We start from the raw sequence: 18739 nt of genomic DNA, 5'->3' as shown, positions 1-18739 counted from the left end.
TAGTACATTAGAGCTGATCACCAGTCGCTCGTAAGTTTTTCGTAACTTCACGGACAGCTTTATGAAACAGGGCCCGGATCTGTCACTTCACTTCTAAAATGCAAATGATCTGTCGGTTGGGATAAGATATTTCCTTTTCATTTACCCTTCCCCCGTTGATTGCCTTTTTATGATGGACAATTTGCAAAATGTCATTAAAATGGGTTGACGATATTTTTTTCCCTTTCTTTTATTTCTAAAGATGCAAAAGCTTCCTCGCATGCACGGGCGTCGATACAAAGGGCAAATGGGGAATCATGTCATTTTGGTCCGTCAGTAATTATCAACAAGGGGTAAATGTGAAATAATTTGTTATATTTTGATAGAAAACTGTCCAAATAATCCTTCATCCATTATTTTTCACCATATCGCTAAATTTCCACTCAGAAAAATCTTGTTCGCGTGGGATGATAATACCTCTTGGCACACCGTTGCCTGTTAGGTGGTGGGTCTTCTTCTCATGATTCACTTAGTACACTTGCACAAAATGCAGAATATTTGATCAAAAAGTGTCTATCTGATCTGTCACTTCAATTTCACTAATTCCCCTCCTCCTCTCTTAATTTACTCTTTCCCAACTCGGTTCCTATCCATAAGTTTACACTCTGCACTCTTACGGGATAGACAATTTTCCTAATATTCCACAAAGGTGTGCATCAGATTGTACTATTTCAACACCAAAAATGCAAAATCTTCTTCGTGTGAAACTCCAAGTTTTGCTACCCCCCCCCCCCCCCTTAAAAATGGATCGACACCCCTCGAACTAAGGTACAGGGACATGGTGCATGTAAAGTGATATAAAAAGAAGGAATTTGGAGAACACCTAATGGTTTACTTGTGGGATTTAGTCTCTGACGGTCCTGTTAACAAGAGCCCGAAGAGAGCTGGATTAATGCTTGAGATACAACTTCTAGACCCGCACGGGCACCACACCGTGTGCTCTTTGACTAAGGAGGAGGTATGACCGGAAGGAAGACCTCTAGGGGGCCCGTAGAGGCTGTCCGATTTTTTCACGAGAAAGCAGGCTGTGAAGTCCTGGCAAGTCCTACGTTTTCCCAGCACAAAAAGCCAGTATCTACAGACAGAGCATAATCGAACTGCGACACAGACCAGAATCGGTAACTATTAACAACATTGTTTATAAGAGCGTCTCACTAAGCCCATGCAGAGGAATGCTGGCTTTGTCGCAGTAACACGGCAAGCGATGATAAACGAGGGACGTCAAATCGCTGCGACCCCCCCCCCCCAAACAAACAAACAAACAAACAAACAAACAAACAAAAACAAAAACAAAATAAAAAAACGAAAAAAAAAAAGAATTCAAAGTTTATTTGATGAAAATCGGGTTTGGAATCACTGAAACATCCGAACACAAAGTAAAAGAAAGAGATCCTTATAAAAAGTGGGTCCCACACTTTATTAGAATCGCTTTTTTTCTTCTTTTCTTTTTTGATATCTCAGCCATTTCAGAACCAATTTTCTTCAAATAAACTTTGAATTACTCATGGAATAACAATTACATGCTCTTTCATATTTCATAAGAGGTTTCTCATTATCTCACCAAAAAATGTTAGAAACCTGAAATTAGGTGTCAACCAAATCTATACGATCCTTTTAAAGCATCGACAAGATGGAAGTTCATTCCAACTGGAGGTAGTTCTCCCTAGTAACCATCCTGTTATTAGCTTTAGTTCCCGGGTCAATCTTCGCGTAGTGTATATTTCTGTGTCCTGCTATAGTTTAAAGGTAATATGTACACAAAAATGAAAGGTCATTTCATTACTGTCTGTTCTGTTTACAATGACATATATTCATATAATTAAGATAACGTACAAAAAAGGCAATGAATTGTTTATCCTGACCTATTATCTTAATTTTCCTGTATCCGTTCCATTGAAAACCCCATTTCCGATGATACAACAAATAAGTATCCCTATGTCGCTTTCAAGATGGAAAGATGTTGAAACACGTTTTAAAATGCTTACTTATTTCATTTCAGAGCGTACTATTAAATTATTAGCTTAAGATATACCAATATCAAATGATAACAAATTGAAATTAATATATGTGTGTCCCGCCATTTTGCGTCATCTCCGTCACGAACATTAAGGGCGCCATTTAATAACGAAACATGTCGGGTACCATAAAGTATCGGTTTTAGTGCTTCATCACGGTTACATACTGAAGTTGAAGAACTCACCTGGTTTTTCCCCTATTGTAATCAAGAAAGTAATACATTTTGTTTTCTTTGAAATGTGTGACAAAAGCAAGGTCGTACCATTATTCCACGTCATCTCCGAACGCTTAAGATTACATATCAAATAGAATTAATTTATAATTCAGGTGGCAAAACGAAAGAGAAGATCATACCCTCTACCAGTACATACGGTTCTTACTGCAGGTGAATGGTTTAGGAAGATGATATGAGGTCATTAAGTGTTGGACCAGTCAGCTCCGTCACGTCATCTCCGTCACGAAAAAATGACAGAAATGACGTTTAGGGAATGTTTTCTTTAGTACAAAATAACAATAAAGTGATATTACAAATATATGGCGTTAAACATATGAGAACCCCTTTAACAAGTGCTATTTTTTTAGGTTAAGTTGCATTTGACATCTATCCTTAAATTTGTTTATGCCATATTCGATCACAAAATGTAATCTACGTCACGTCACATGTTGCATATATCTATTTCTGCAACACTGAAAATTGAAAGTTATTTCAAATAAGGAAACACCCCGTAAAGACTGTGTCCGTATGAAATGAAGTCAACATTCATTGTCATTTTCCCCCTTTATGATAGATTTTCCATTCATGAGACACTGTCTCTTGAATAATTTGTGAGGCCAACACTATACACCTAGCGAAGAATCATCTCCCCTTTTGAATGTGAGACGCCGTGCGAAAAAACCCCAAAGAAACACACAGACACAAACAAACATAAATAAACAGCAAACGGAAATAGCCTGCACCAGACTAATAGGCTAATAATGTTCAGCCTAGAAAGTGCAATTGGCGGCTGTTGTACATAACGTTGTACGAAACTGAAAGGTGCTAGGGGAAGGGCCTCCCACCCGCCAACATGTTCCACTGAGATGGAGAGATGACGAGCTCGAGATCTCGAGAAGGACTTGCCTCGGAGCAGAAAAATCTTGAGGAGACCACGTCAAACACAGGGTACTAATTTTGTATGACTTAAGCTATAGAAGGGGGGGGGGTTGTACGTGGGGAAGGAAAAGATTGAGAAAATGAAGGTGAAATGAAGGTGCATGGAAAGCACGAGACTGCAACAATCTACCACCCGGTCTTTAAGGCTGCTGGACGCAGGATTGAACCAGGAATGGCTGACATTGCTAGCCTACTAGTCTTGAAGACAATTACCATGAGGGTCAAAATAATGCTCTGTTGGCCTGGTGGAGGGGTTAAGGTAATGGCACCGAGAGGATTTGAACCCATGACCTAGTAGGCAAGCAGTGCACACGGGCGAATTCAGGATTTCTGTAAAGGGGAGAGGGAGGGTGTGGTGTCACCCCCCCCCCCCCCACGGTAGGGAGATTCTATATAGTATATACATTTATGTTGGTCATCGTGAGCTTTCGTGCATACTTGTGGGTACACTTTTTTAATGATCTTATAACTTTCTGGGGTTTTTTCTTGAAATATCATTTAACTATTATTTAACTGTAAGTGCGTTAAACGTTTATGGCGGGGCCACATAATATTATGCGATTGTTGCCCAATATATTAACGCAATAATACTTACAAAATCAGATCATAAAGTATGAATAAAATTGTGTCAGTTCTTATGCTTCATTCTACTAAATGTGGCCGTGCATCACAAAACCAACAAGAAGTTGTACTCACTGATTTTGTGTCAGGACTATAAAAATGAAAAAAAAAATGAGTCGTGAAATGAGTCAACCCAGTCAAACTTGTTTTTCCTATTTTCTCTTCATCTCTTTAAAAAAAAAACCCGTCCATATACAACTCCAATAACTTTTAAAAAAATGATGCTACTGCATTGGAAGTTGGCATAAATCATCTAAAGAATATGTTAATAAATCGAGCTCAAATTCAACTTGATATGATAATCCCTCATTGATGTTGCACCTGTTGTTAACATCCTATTTTTTGTTTGTGTATGTGTGTTCCACTCATTGCACAGCTAGCACGACTTGGTAAAGATTAAGTCTTTGAATATATCCTACCTTCAGAGCCTCTTTTCTCGGTTCACATGCACTTTCCAGAGTGTGTGCTTTCATTCCAATACTATGATAGGTTAGGAGAGTCCCTTTGAAACAAGTTATATATGATTTGAAAGCCTGCTCTTCTCAGAATCTGCTCTTAAGTAAAATTCCACGTCTGGCGACTTTTGTTTGTTTTGTGATGCAAGGTCATAAATACATTGATATGGAATAATATCATCTCTCTTCAAACCAGTTTTAAAGGAAAACAGTGGTGTTCATGTTTTCAGGAAATTGGGTACAGTATAACATGTATCTGTTCCGTGATGCCCACTGACCTATTCTTGAACTATTCGTGAGACTATGAATAGACCCTTAAAGTATGGTGAACGAGACATTAAAATCGAGAAAATCATATAAAAGAAGGTGTCAAAGCTGAGGGAAATGTCTCCTAAAACAGATCTTTAATGTGACTTATGAAAAGATATTCGCGCCACTGAGAAATCGCGAGTTAAAACTGACTGATTTGCTTCACCGATATTCGCTCCGGAACAGCCGTCTTTTCCGAGCCCTAAAATATGACGTCACGAACTGAACAAAACCCTTTACGAGTGCAGTGGGACATCGAGGCCGCTATTCATAAAGTACGTATTTCTTGGTGAGCGGATGCAATATCTGGCCTGTCTTAAGTAGCATCTGCTTTCTCGGCTAAGACATTAAAACGTCCAATTTTTACCTTATATTGTACGGAAAGACTTTGAGTTTGAAATCGAGAGTGAATTGAGTGATGACAGTGACAATTACACTGATAGTGATAGTAGCAAATGCGGGGGGGGGGGGGGGTAGAGAAAGCGAGGGAGAGGCGACGGATATGGAAGGCCGCTGCGGACACAACTCGTTTGGGGCATAGATGGAAGCGGACATACGTATGAAACTGCCTCTCTATTCGTAGACCCCAAACGAACCACGTACGCAACGGCTCTCCATAGACGGAGCCCACTATGTGGGTGGAGTGCGTAGCACAGTGCACATTTCGTGACGTCATAGTTTTGCTCGTCAAAATTTCACCGTCAGATCGGGTTCAGATGGTCTAAAAAGGGTCTCAAAACACTATCTCTCCATCATTCTGGAGACGATTTTACCTTCTGAAAGTTAATTATTCATATTCCTATAGACTTAAGCTTTCCAGAAATGTATAAATCACCCTGTTTATGAATAGCATCCTTTTTTTTTCTCGTTCACCGTACTTTAAAGAGTGTGAAAAAGAACAATATCACCCGAAAACGGCGAGGCGGGCTTGGAAAACGTGACAGCACCGATAGTTCTGCAGAACAAAGGAACACGGAAGGACGGTCGCGTAAGGAAATAGGAAACATGACCGTTAGCAGGCTGCTGTTATAGGGCTGGGGGGATTGGTCTGGACTGATGTAGGAAACGTCAGTGGGGCATTTGTTTGTTTCTTTTTCTTTCGTTTATTTGTTTTTCGTTTTATTTTATTTGTTTAATATTAAGGCAGATGATGAGTAACGTTTTAAGGTTTCATCCATATATTTTTCTCTTATATATATGCCCTTTAAATCTATGAGATTGGAACCTTTACTCTTATGTTATCCCCTGACATGTTTTTCTCTGAAATTTATATTCTCAGACATTTTCAACCGTAGACATTAATCACTTATCCCTAAAATTTCTATCACTGACATCTTAACGCTTCATTTTTATTTTCATGACAGGTTAACCCCCTTACATTTTTGTCCATGAGATTTCCAGTAAAACCACATTTTCTGGACATTCCCCTTTTGACATGTTTAGCCCTAATATGTTCAGTTTCCTCGTGATATTTTTACACCTGATTCTTTTCTGTGTGACATTTCCCTTGGCAGTATTACCCTTGACATATATTTACCCCCGACAACACATACATACACGTATCTTTTGAGTAGGTAGGGAATTAGACATAATAATTTTCATGTTTTGTTGATGTAAATAAATCATAAAGAATTATAGTTTTTTAAGCTTTGTAATCATTCATCCAGAAATTACATGCAAGGTCTTGACAAATCCTGAGAAGGGAACCATCACGTGTACAAGAGCGAACAGGTATCGAAGTGTCTGTTCCTTTGGGTGCGAGACAGGTTTCAGGCTTCCAGACAGTTCGCCAAGAGATACGGTGTGTCTTACGACGGGTTGGACAACACCTCCAGTCAAAAGATGTGAAGGTAACACAGACAATTTTGATCCTTTCCATGTTTTTGAAAACCATTTTGTTTTGTTTTTTACGCTGCAGTGTAGGGTCATCTTTCTAACGAGTTTGATCTTACCTGTCATCCAGCCTTTTTGTAGCATAAACAGGGAATATCTACTGTTCATTTCCCTTTCTTAACTCTTTATGTGCCATGGTAGGAACCCCCTGTGTGTCACATTATTCTGATACACCAAAGTTGTCATGCTTTGATAAAACGTTATTTTTTGTTTTTTACTCCTTGTAACTTCTATAAATTTCTGCTGGACACGTAGTGAGCGAAGTTGTAGAAAAAAAATACCAGGCTTTGCTTGGATGCATGTAATAATTGTAATCGGTGATTGTTTTTCTTTGAAATGACCATTATAGTTACATTACAGTAAAGACATGCCTTTTGCACACAAAACAGTGACAGAAACTAAGAATTTACACGCAAATCTATAAAGAAACATCGCTTGACAGTCAATCACCGCATAAAATGCAAGCTATAATGTGAGATGAATGCAAGCTCGATAGAAACTATCGTTGTACCGTGTCATTTGGCGCTTTACCGATCGGTTTCGGGCGGGTTTGTGAGTTTGAGCAGAATATGCGAAGTTGGCACGCCGTCGACCGAGTCCGACGTGCGAACGTGACACATGAAGAGTTTAGTTATTGGCTGAGGCAGATAGTTGTGAACAAAATGCCCGCCAAAAAAAGCTATGAACGCATTTACATGAGACATTTAAATCGTCTAATGGCCAATGTTACCTGGGGGTTCAGGGACACCAATCATTATGTCAGTAAGCAGGGGAAAAATGGTTACAGTTTCATTTCAATTTCATTTCAATTTATTTTCATATTTCTCACATATATCACAATAAAGTATATAAATACGAAAATTATACAAAACATAATTTAGATGAGACTTCATCAGGATGTACAGAAGTTTGATTTGGTATAAACACGAGGTCTGTATGCATGCGAATTAAACTGTGGTCACAATGCAAAAAAAAAAAAAAAATATGATGGGGCCTGCGTAAAAGCATTAGCTTGTGTAGCCGCAGGTCCCGTGAGTAATCAGATTAGGGAAAGTTTAAAGTACGGATGTTTTTTAAGACCAACTATATCTGGGGAAACCGATTAAAACAATCAAAACAAAAATCCAATTAGATTATGTCACTAAATAAAATACAGAAAACAGAAAGGTCACATGTTGCAGCAGTGAACAACAACTGCAGAGATTCAAGGGGTGTGTTGCAGGGTATAGAAAATGGCGTAACTGTATGTCATAAATACATAAGTAGAAGGTGGAATAATGAGATTTGTCGTAAATGTAAACAATACCGAAAGCTCAGGAGTAACATTCCAGCATGGGTCCTAAAACCAAGCATTCCGTGTGACCATAGTAACTGACAGCTGTCACGCGCGAGAATTTCGATAACCGAGTGGAACAATAGGTGCATGAACAGCGCAACAGGCAGACTGTTCAAAAATAGTGTTCATGGTTGGGATCCCGCCGGACTAAGGTGGGATAGACAAGGGGTAACATGTAAAGAACAACAAGAACTATACACTATGCATGCCGTACAATGTAGCTGCTGAGAAGATATTGCTTCAGTTTTCGTTTGAATGAGGTTACAGTGGTACAACTTACAAGTTCCATAGGGAGTTCGTTCCATTGGGCCCAGCGCACATAATGGTTTTTTTTTCGCGAAAATTGTTCGGGTACGTGGAAGGTGATATGCGTAACGTTGACGAGTTGGATAATCATGAACTGTATAATTTCTTGTAAACATTTGGGAAAATACGTCTGGTAATTGGCCAGTTGAAAATTGAAACATAAACAGGCCGACGTTGTAATAAAATAACTCGGGAATTTTCAAAATTGTATTACTAACAAAAAGTTCGTTCGTGTGGGATGAATATCCAGTGTGGTTAACAATTCTAACAGCTCGTTTTTGTACAAGAAATAACGAATCGATAAGGTTTTTAGAAGCATTTCCCCACGCCAGAATCCCATAGTTTAGGGAGATATCAAAGTTGAACATATGCTCTGTAGAATATTACTTGGAAAACAATAGCTAAGTTTGTTAAGAACCCCGGTATTTCTAGCAATAATTCTGCTTACATAATTAACATGGGTTCTCCAAGATAAATCACTATCGATATGAAGACCCAAAAATTTTGTATTGTTGACCTGTGACAGATCAATGTTGTTTATCTTGACAGAGAGAGGTAACACAGGTAGCAAATTACTGAATAACATATACTGAGTTTTATCAATGTTTAAGGATTATGATAATAAAATTTAATAACACTTATATAGCACTTAATACTGATGTTTCTAAACTCATTCGTCCAGAAAAATATTAAGGTAAGATACAGAATTATATACATATGTGACCGTGCACCTCAAAACGAACATAAAGTCGCACACACTGATTTTGCGTGAGGACTGAAAATAAGTGAAATGGGTCAACCTAGCCGAACTTGACTTTTTCATATTTTCTGAAAGAGCGGGTCATCTTTTACATTATGCTAAAATTTGGTATCATAAAACGGGCAGGAAAGTGTGTTTTTTGAGTAGTTTATCTCGAACATTTTTGGTAGAACAGTGTGATTAGGTGTGTCTTTAGAATCCTTTTTTCATTTCTGAAAAAAACCTTGTCCACACTCTTCACTTTCAACTCTAATAACTTTTGAAAGGATAGTGCTACTGCTTTGAAAATTGACAATAATTATGGACAGAATGTGTTAATGTGGCATGCTTAATTTCAGCTTAATTTGATAATCCCTTCATTGTTGTTACTCTGGTGGTTTACTTCCTGTTTTTTGTCCCATTCATCGCACAGCCAGCACGCTTTGGTAAAGATTAAGCGCTTGAATAGACACTGTACTTCAGAGCCTCTTTTCTCAGTTAACGCTTTTCCTGAGTTTGTGCTTTCTTTCCAATATTTACATAGGTTAGGAGAGTCCATTTGATTTGAGTTATACATCATTTTAAAGCTTAAAGTCTGCTCTTTCAGAATATGGTCTTAACTAAAAATTCATGTCTGGCGACTTTTTGTTTGTTTTGAGGTGCAGAGTCACATATGATATAGCAACAGCAGCAGCAACACCAACATTAAGATGGAGAAAACAGATACGTTTTCAACAGTGATTTGAACTATATATCAACATTTTCAGCATTACGAATATAAAGAGGGAGTTTATTCCGAAGAGACAGGGAAATAAGAGAAAAAGCCCCATCATCATAAGGGATACAGGTGAGGGGACCAAGAGATAATTGGAGAGTGGAAGAACAACGGAGAGAAGTGGTTGATGTGGAGAAGCGGAAAGAAATCCAGTCTTTAAGATATGATGGAGCAAGACTATCACATATCTTGTAAACAATAAGGATGATTTTTTAAGGGAATACGTTGATGTATGGGGAGCAGTGGAGGAATTGGAGAACTGGAGTAATGTGGTCAGATTTTTTTTTTTTTTTTTTTTTTTTAGTTGGCGAGTAACCACTTTCTCAAAACCTATGCCAAGGAAAGATAGATTAGCAAATGGGGAGAAAATTGTTCAAATCATTACGGTCTAATTAAATTCGATTTCTTCAAAAAGGGCAATATGAGCGACCTTTTGAAGTGCTCAGGAACTACGCCTGATGTTTTTTTTTTTCTCATTAAACCGTAACTGTAGACGGTTTAATCTGGATTTTTTTTAATTAAAACTATTGTTCACATTTTGTATATCTAACACCATTGGTTCAAATATTTATATTGGTCGTTTCTTTTTTTTTCTTTATATGTTTTATTGATTTCAACTATTGGGCATAGAAACATGAATCATTTCTAGTAAAGCGAAACAGAGTCGATTGTGAGCCCCTAATACTCGATAACGGTGACAGGACCCGTAGTCTTGTCATCAGCCACTGGCACCCCAAACCGCTCACACATTGCAAGAAAAGAACGCATTAGACTGGCGCATTCATGTCGAGAGCTAGCTGCGAAGAAAAAATCGTCCAAATAATGCAATACGCCATCCCACCCAGCGATATGTCTACAACAATACTCAAGGAAGGTGCTCAAGCGTTCGAAAATCGCGCACGACGCCGAGCAGCCCATCGGAAGACAATGATCGTAATAATATAGACCATCTATGCGCATGCCCAGTAGCTCGAAATCATCAGGATGCACGGGGATAAGACGAAAGGCAGACTGTATGTCCACTTTCCCCATGACTATCCCCTGCCCCAAACGCGTTACGAGGTCAACGGCGTCATCGAAGTAGAATATCTGACCTGACAATCGCGCGGGTCAATGCAATCATTTACGGATGCACCGCGTGGGGCTGACAGGTGTTCGATCATGCGAAATTCCCCAGGCACCTTCTTTGGCACTACCCCAACTGGGGAGCAGCGAAATCTCGGAAAAGGAGGTGAGACATATGGACCGACTATTCTCCCCAGGCTAACCTCTTTGAACAATTTACGATGTAGAACCTGCGCGTGTGCTGTCGCTGAGACCAGGTTTCGTGACTCGTGAGCGACCCGCTCCCCCATATAACCCAAACGGAAACCAAAACGAAAGCCCTCAACAATGTTAACTGCAGCTATCCTATCCGGGTAATTGCGCAGAAAGGGGATCACGCTTGAGCTTGAGCTTGAGCTGTGTGGGTAGAGGAGCCGCAATTTGCGCAGACATGTGCGAATCTGCAGGTCGCCCGCTTGCAAGAGCCCGCGTTGAATGGAAAGCAGTGATTGGCTCGTCCGCGAGCAAAGTCTGCCCCCGCTCTCCTATCTCTCGTCGCGGGTGAGGAAGGCCCCCCCGCGACGACCTCGCAGGTATGACGTGGCGACTCCTGACCCAGCTCCCGCCCGAAAGGGCTGCAACGGAGTATAGGAACGAAACCGCAGCCTGAATTGCACATCATAGGTGCGCCAATTATAGCCTCCGAAGCGCACGATGGATCGAAATGTGTTTATATATTTGAACAACTCGCGTGCTCGACCTCCATGCTTTTCTGCATACACCGAAGCGTATGTCAGAAAGGCCGACGTCCACATATTGATATTCGCAATTTGCGGGATGCGACTCGCGCTCCTGACTTGCAGAGATCCTCCAGCCTGCACGAGGCTGAATCACGTCTCCTCAGTCAGGGAACCGACGTCGGATTTGAGGAGGATGCCCAAATCAAGAAACTCCCCCTTCCAAATTTTCTCTTTAACCGACATGCATGGGGACGACGCTACCCAGCTAGCTCATCCCCTACGCACGACAAGGCTTGGGGAAGGGCATCAAAAGTGTCAGGTGGGTCAATCAACTGACCAACCGGACTAAGATCTACCAATTTGCTTTCCACGTGGTGCTCATGCACCATCGCGTCGACCACGGTGGGCCAAGAGGCGTCACCATGCCCACACGTCGCAGACACACCATACTCACCGGATGCTTCAGGCGATCCCCATCACCTTCTTCATGATCTTACTCCGGGACTCTGGCATAGTGAAGGTCCAGAACCGGCGTTTTGATAAGCAGAACTAAGATGATATTAACTTAGGTCCAAACGTTCCGATGCGAAAATGCAAAGACAGTGCCCTAAAGCTGACGATGTAAGTTCACGTATGATATCCAATATTTCACAGGCAAGAAGGTATACCCCAAAAGTTTCAAGGGAGGGAAAGTAGCACGAAGATGAAAGAAAACTACAAAATTTCGAAGTTCAAAGTTTCAAAGTTCAATGTGTAAGACCATGCACGAAATCCAATAGTAGGAGCCGCCTCAATAACTTCCTACTTCCACGACAAACCACCATCGAATGACGCTACCTCAGCGGATTTCTTCACCGCGTGCGCTTACCCCCGCAAACGAGAGGGGCAGCAAGAGCAGGGGTCACCTGTTGCGTAATCCCCCCTGCCCTATATCTGCCCGGCAACATCGCTACTGTGTCCTTCAAGAGTAAATTGTTTTAACTTCCTTGCAGTCCGTTAAAACCCACTATATATATATATATATATATATATATATATATATATATAATTAGATATGTAAGATATGAGAAAGGAAGGAGAAATCGGTGCGTAGCTTTGACATCATTATTCCTCTTACTGTTCCTCCTTTTTGGAGGAACAGTTATAATTATATATATATATATATATATATATATATATATATATATGTATATACATGCATATTATGTGTGACCCTGCACCACAAAACAAACAAAAAGTCCCCAGACATGAATTTTTAGTTAAGGGCATATTCTGAAAGAACAGATTCTAAACTTTAAAATGATGTATAACTCAATTCAAATGGATTTTTCTAACCTGTATAAATACTGGAAAGAAAGTACACACTCTGGAAAGTGTGACTTGAGAAAAGAGGCTCTAAAGTACAGGGTCTATTCAAGTGCTTAATCTTTACTAAGCCGTGCTACCTGTGCCATGAAAGGTACAAACACATCATGTTAACCACTGTTGCACCAACAACTAAGGGATTATCAGATTAAGCTGAAATTGAGCATGATCTATTACCACATTTTGACAATGATAAATATTAACTTTCAGAGCATTAGCGTCATCCTTACAACAAATTTTAGAGTTGAAAGTGAAGAGCGTGCAAAGGATTTTCAAGAAATGAAAGGGGACTCTTAGAAAAACCTTATCACAATACTCAACCAATAAAGGGGGTTGTAGTCAAACTGCTTAAAAACCACTTTTCCATTCAATTTATGATCCCAAACTCAAGAATAATGTAGAAACAGGGAAAGCCTGACATTTTATTTTCTTGTGTTTTGTTTGTTTATTTTGTTTCTCTGTTATCACTTCTGTTGTTTTGCAAATGCCGAACAAATAATAATAATAATAATAATAATAATAATAATAATAATAATAATGATAATAAAGAAGAATAGCTCTTTCATAATGTTAATGTGGAAAACTAGAAATTGACTCGGTTCACTCATTTCATCTTTTTTGAGTCCTCACATAAAATTAAGGGTGCGACTTTTTGTTTTTGTATTGCACGGTCATATATATATATATATATATATATGTGACAGTGCACCTCAAAACGAACATAAAGTCGCACACACTGATTTTGCGTGAGGACTGAAAATAAGTGAAATGGGTCAACCTAGCCGAACTTGACTTTTTCATATTTTCTGAAAGAGCGGGTCTTCTTTTACATTATGCTAAAATTTGGTATCATAAAACGGGCAGGAAAGTGTGTTTTTTAGCAGTTTATCTCGAACATTTTTGGTAGAATAGTGTGATTAGGTGTGTCTTTAGAATACCTTTTTCATTTCTGAAAAACCTTGTCCACACTCTTCACTTTCAACTCTAATAACTTTTAAAAGGATAGCACTACTGCTTTGAAAGTTGGCATTGATTATGGACAGAATGTGTTAATGAGGCATGCTTAATTTCAGTTTAATCTGATAATCTCTTCATTGTTGTTACTCTGGTGGTTTACTTCCTGTTTTTTGTCCCATTCATCGCACAGCCAGCACGGTTTGGTAAAGATTAAGCGCTTGAATAGACACTGTACTTCAGAGCCTCTTTTCTCAGTTCACACTTTTCCTGAGTTTGCGCTTTCTTTCCAATATTTAGATAGGTTAGGAGAGTCCATTTGATTTGAGTTATGCATCATTTTAAAGCTTAAAGTCTGCTCTTTCAGAATATGGCCTTAACTAAAAATTCATGTCTGGCGACTTTTTGTTTGTTTTGAGGTGCAAGGTCACATATATATATGGGTGAGAATTTTGAACGATGTACAGTTGCCAACTTTCGCACCTTATGACATTCTTTCCCTTAGAACACGCCAGGATGATCTAAGAAACCAGATTTGTTCATGTCATCTCAAAGATTGGTAAATTTCCTTTCAGGAAATATGGTTTGATTGACTTTTGCCTGATATTTTTCACTTGACAAGGACTTAAAGCGCAAAAATACGGTAAAAACGCTATTTTCACAATGATTTTTGTTTTTCAAACTAATGATGTGCATTTTTAAGCGTACGTGGCATCTAATATCTGACCATGTTGTGGATCTGACATATCATGGGTATGAACCACAGAATTATAAGAACTTTATGAGCACGTATAAAATCACAGAGAACAATTAAAATATCAAAGTCCTAAACAGACGAACGTCCGTGATGCTTTTATTTCTATCGCTGCTGCAAATTCTACTTTGTTGTCCCTACTGTAATGTATACGAAAATTTGGTGTTCCACCTAATGAACATATCCTGCAAAAATTGTACGTCTGCTGGCTGTACGTGGGACGCAATATTCTTTTATGCAAAATTATACTCAGTTTTCGTCACGGACGTGCTTCCGCTATTTTCTAATAAAGATCGTATCCCATTAAACGTTATTGGTGATATTGTTCTGAGTCGTAATAAACTAAGATCTAGCCACACGATAATATGTTTGTTTTGAGTTTCTGTCCATCCTTTGTCAAATAGGAACCGAAATTATATGTTTAGACGAACCTCCGAGAAAAAAAGAACGTCCGTGATGATTAAAACGTTTTCGAGTGGGACACCATCTTGCTTTGATGACGAAGGTGCATTTTACCTTTGGCTCTCTAGCCGAGGAGCTGTATATTATTTTTGGAGCGGACTGAGGCTTTTCCGCAGTTTTTTGACCATGCAATTCACCGAAAACCAAGCAAATAATTAATATCTTCTCTGAAAATTCACCTCCTGATCCCCTTCTGAGCAATACATGTTGTAAGGATGTCAAATTTCTTATAATTTGCATTGACAATACCTTTTCAAATTTTTGAAAGAGTTAGGAAGGCTAGGTACCCTCTGCCGATTAGTTATCCGTCCTGGAACATGACCCTATCAGTAGAACGAACGTCCGTGAAAATTCCAGCGAATGTCCGTGACGTATGCAATCCCTTCGATAGGGATAACTTGTCCCGAAAGTGTCCTGTATTCTTTGAAACTTTTAGCTCCAATAGCCACAAATAAAGTTTTACAAAGTAAACAATGAGTTTAGGGCAGTAGTTTCAGAATTTTCAAAGCGTTATGTGATCATGATGAACAAACAATTGAGAATTTACTCACAATTTTACGTTTGATTTCCCTCTAATTATACAAAAACAGCTACACACTGTAAACAAAGTTATAGGAAAATGGAATTTTGAGTAATCTGTAATTTTTGTGCATTTAAATTTCTTTCTAATGAGGATCTGGAGACAATTTGTATTGTTACAGGTTCTGAAAGTTTCTCTCACGGACGTTCTGTCCGAGAAAGGAAATTTCTGATAATTACAAATATGTCACTGCACATAAAGTTAATGTTAGTTGAAAATATTACCAAATCACCGAGCCGCTCATACCCAAAAGTGAATAATGTTCAGCACTCAATTTACTTGTAATAACAAGAGGAAAACCTTTTAGTCACGGATGTTCGTTGGTAGAATAAGTCAATGGATTACATAGTAGGAGAAAGAGGATCAGTGCCACTTTTTAGTGACAGGTGCGCCAAGTGTTTATCTTTTGAGTATGGTAGCTGCCGTCTCAAACAGAACACATCCAGTTTTGGTCTCCATAACGGACGTTCGCTGTAATTGTCATGATATTAAATGCCTTAATTCATTCTTATTTTTCTTATTTTTCTCTTCATGACGATTTTTTTCGCATTCCCTCAATAGCCTGGACATGCTGCGACCAAACAGTAAACAGAATCAAAACAAAACAAACCAAAACAAATCCGAAAAGTGCTACGTAATCACATGCAGCATAATGACGGAAGAAGTCTGTAATGGGCATGTGTTGAATAAAACAATGGAAAAGTTTCAAAAGGACGTGGAAGCAGTTGAATGAAAATGACTGAGAAACAGAGAAGGGATCGAGCTCCAACACACAGAGAAAAGAATCGCCAGTGCACTCCCGTTGTACCAAATTCCTCTGGAGAAGTTTTTGTTTGTTTGTTTATGTTTTTTATTCATCGAAATGCCGTCACAAGCGAACAAAAATAATGCAGTATACAATTATTGTCTGATGAAAACAAACAAATCCTCCGCTTATCATCACATGATGTTGTTTTATACTCATCAGTGAAAAGCAATGTTCATGTGTAATTCTTTCCAATATTTTTTTTTTTCATTTTACATTTAACCCGTTCCTTACGGGAACCTGGTAAACCAGGTTCCCGTGGGAGCAACTGATAAACGGGAACCTGCTTTACCAGGTTCCCAAACCAGGTTCCCAAAATGAAGACAAGAGTACCTGCTTTAGTGGCCTAAATTCATGTTTCTTTGTGTTTAAATGCCCAGAAAAGTGGGTTTAATAAAAAGATCAGAGTTTATTTTATCAGCATTTGTTATCTTTCTGTTTGGAAATTGCGTGTTTAAGAGATTTATGTACCTTTTCCTGATTTAGTTTTTTGCTTGTTCTACTGTAAACTCGTACGAACATGTACATAGCAATCAAGACTGAGATCAGTTAGATATTTGGGTTCGCTGACCCAAGTCGCCTCATTCAGGTACCTGGTTTTGTGTAGAACAAAAGATTCTGTGAGCTCATCAGCGCACGCTCTATTCTTACCTCGCACCCGATCGACATTTCAATTGTTCACTGGCACATGTAGTTGACCGTTAAACCACTGATCAGTGGTTTCCCCGACTTTTGCAACACATGGCATTCCATAGGGGGATACAATGTACTGCTTGACTGCCTTCACACAGCTGGATTACCAACCTGTCTGCCCCTTAGTCGACAGGCAAAAAGAATCTCGTTTGAGGGCATTAAAGGCACTCAGAGAATTGCGGAAGGAACGGGTTAAGAGACAGAGAGATCGTCAATTTGTTTGTGCTTTTGTGCTTATTTTGAAAACACATGTTAACAAAAAGTAATGATTAAGAATAGGTTTGAGGTTGCACTTTGATACGTTCGCTCTTCCTAAGATTCGTTACTCCGATGTCCAAAGGTTTGTTATTACGAAAATGAAAAAAAAGTCTGTAGTTAATTAAGGAGGTTTGTTATTAAAAATTTTCTTATTCCGAAAGTTTGTTAGTCCGAAAAACAAATATTAAGGATCATTATTTTTAGGTCCGTTCTTCTAAAAGTGGAAAGGGCCTGATATTCGTTTTGGTGAAAACGGTCATTATGAGGTTTTGAAATTTGGAGGATTTTAGTTGTTAACTTGTTGCTCCACATTTGGATAAGCGAACATGATTTTTCATGTTCCAATTAATAAACCTTTCGATTAACCTTCGGAGATTCCTATCATTTATCGAATAAAAAGCTTCATAATTATACGAACTCTATCAATTTTCGTATTGACAAACTGTATGAATAACGAGCCTCCGAAATGACGCGCTATAAAATGTTTGTTGTAACAAACCATATTGTATAATATCGAAGTCTCAAACATCCATCCAAGTTATATGGACTTATTGTGTCTTGTTATGACGAAACTTCGCGAACCTATTATCATTTCTGACTAATATAATAATACAAATTCTCCTCGGTAACAGTGTGTAACACAAGGAGCAAACATAGAGGGATTTCTTCATAACGTATTCGTTTGCCCTCCCCAGCTAAACTTCGTATTTCTATAACGGAGCACATTTCTGTTGTCTTTCTATGTTAATTCTTTGTGACCATGTTCGTTATAAGCAAATTTTGCATTGTAGACTTTAGATAACAAATTTAGGACCTGAATCTTTACTTCATGATAACGAAAAAATATATTCGTTCTCAAGGATGGACTTCGTCACTGAGATTACACGTACGTTTGTACGTTCATTTACGAGAGATGGAAAAATTGTTTTCTTTCCTTCCTCAGTATGAGAAGATAAACAAGCTTATATAATTGAGAATTGGTAATATCTATTCAGGATTTTGCAGAGGAGTTTATTCTCGACATGAAATTGTTTTTTGTTGAGAGTAGAATGCGTTTCCAACTCAAGAGAGCTGCATCTTGTTTGTTCCGAACTTCCGTGAGCTACATGCGAACCTCCGTGATGAAAATTATGCTATTTTTTGTTGGGTTATAGAGACTGCCTAGATCAGATACATCTTAAAAAGGTATATTATTATTTGGGAGTGAGGATTTAAGTTTGGGATAGTAAAATAAGAGGTCAATATATTGAGTTTCTGTAAAATGCGCGTAAAGTGGAGAAAGTGTTTAGCGGAAGAGCAATATTTGAACAGAAACGACGAATTTAGTTAAATCATCAGTTGTCTACCATACGTACAGGTTAAGAGCACAAGCTTAATATTCAGCAAGCACGTACACATGTTCCTTAAGATATTACGTTAGGATTTTGAACTGAATCAGATCT

The sequence above is a fragment of the Diadema antillarum genome, unplaced genomic scaffold (genome assembly GCF_040938485.1).
Source record: "Diadema antillarum isolate AM-2024a unplaced genomic scaffold, OU_Dant_1.0 seq00000300_RagTag, whole genome shotgun sequence".
Taxonomy (NCBI): Eukaryota; Metazoa; Echinodermata; class Echinoidea; order Diadematoida; family Diadematidae; genus Diadema; species Diadema antillarum.
Note: the sequence above shows the minus strand (reverse complement) of the source record.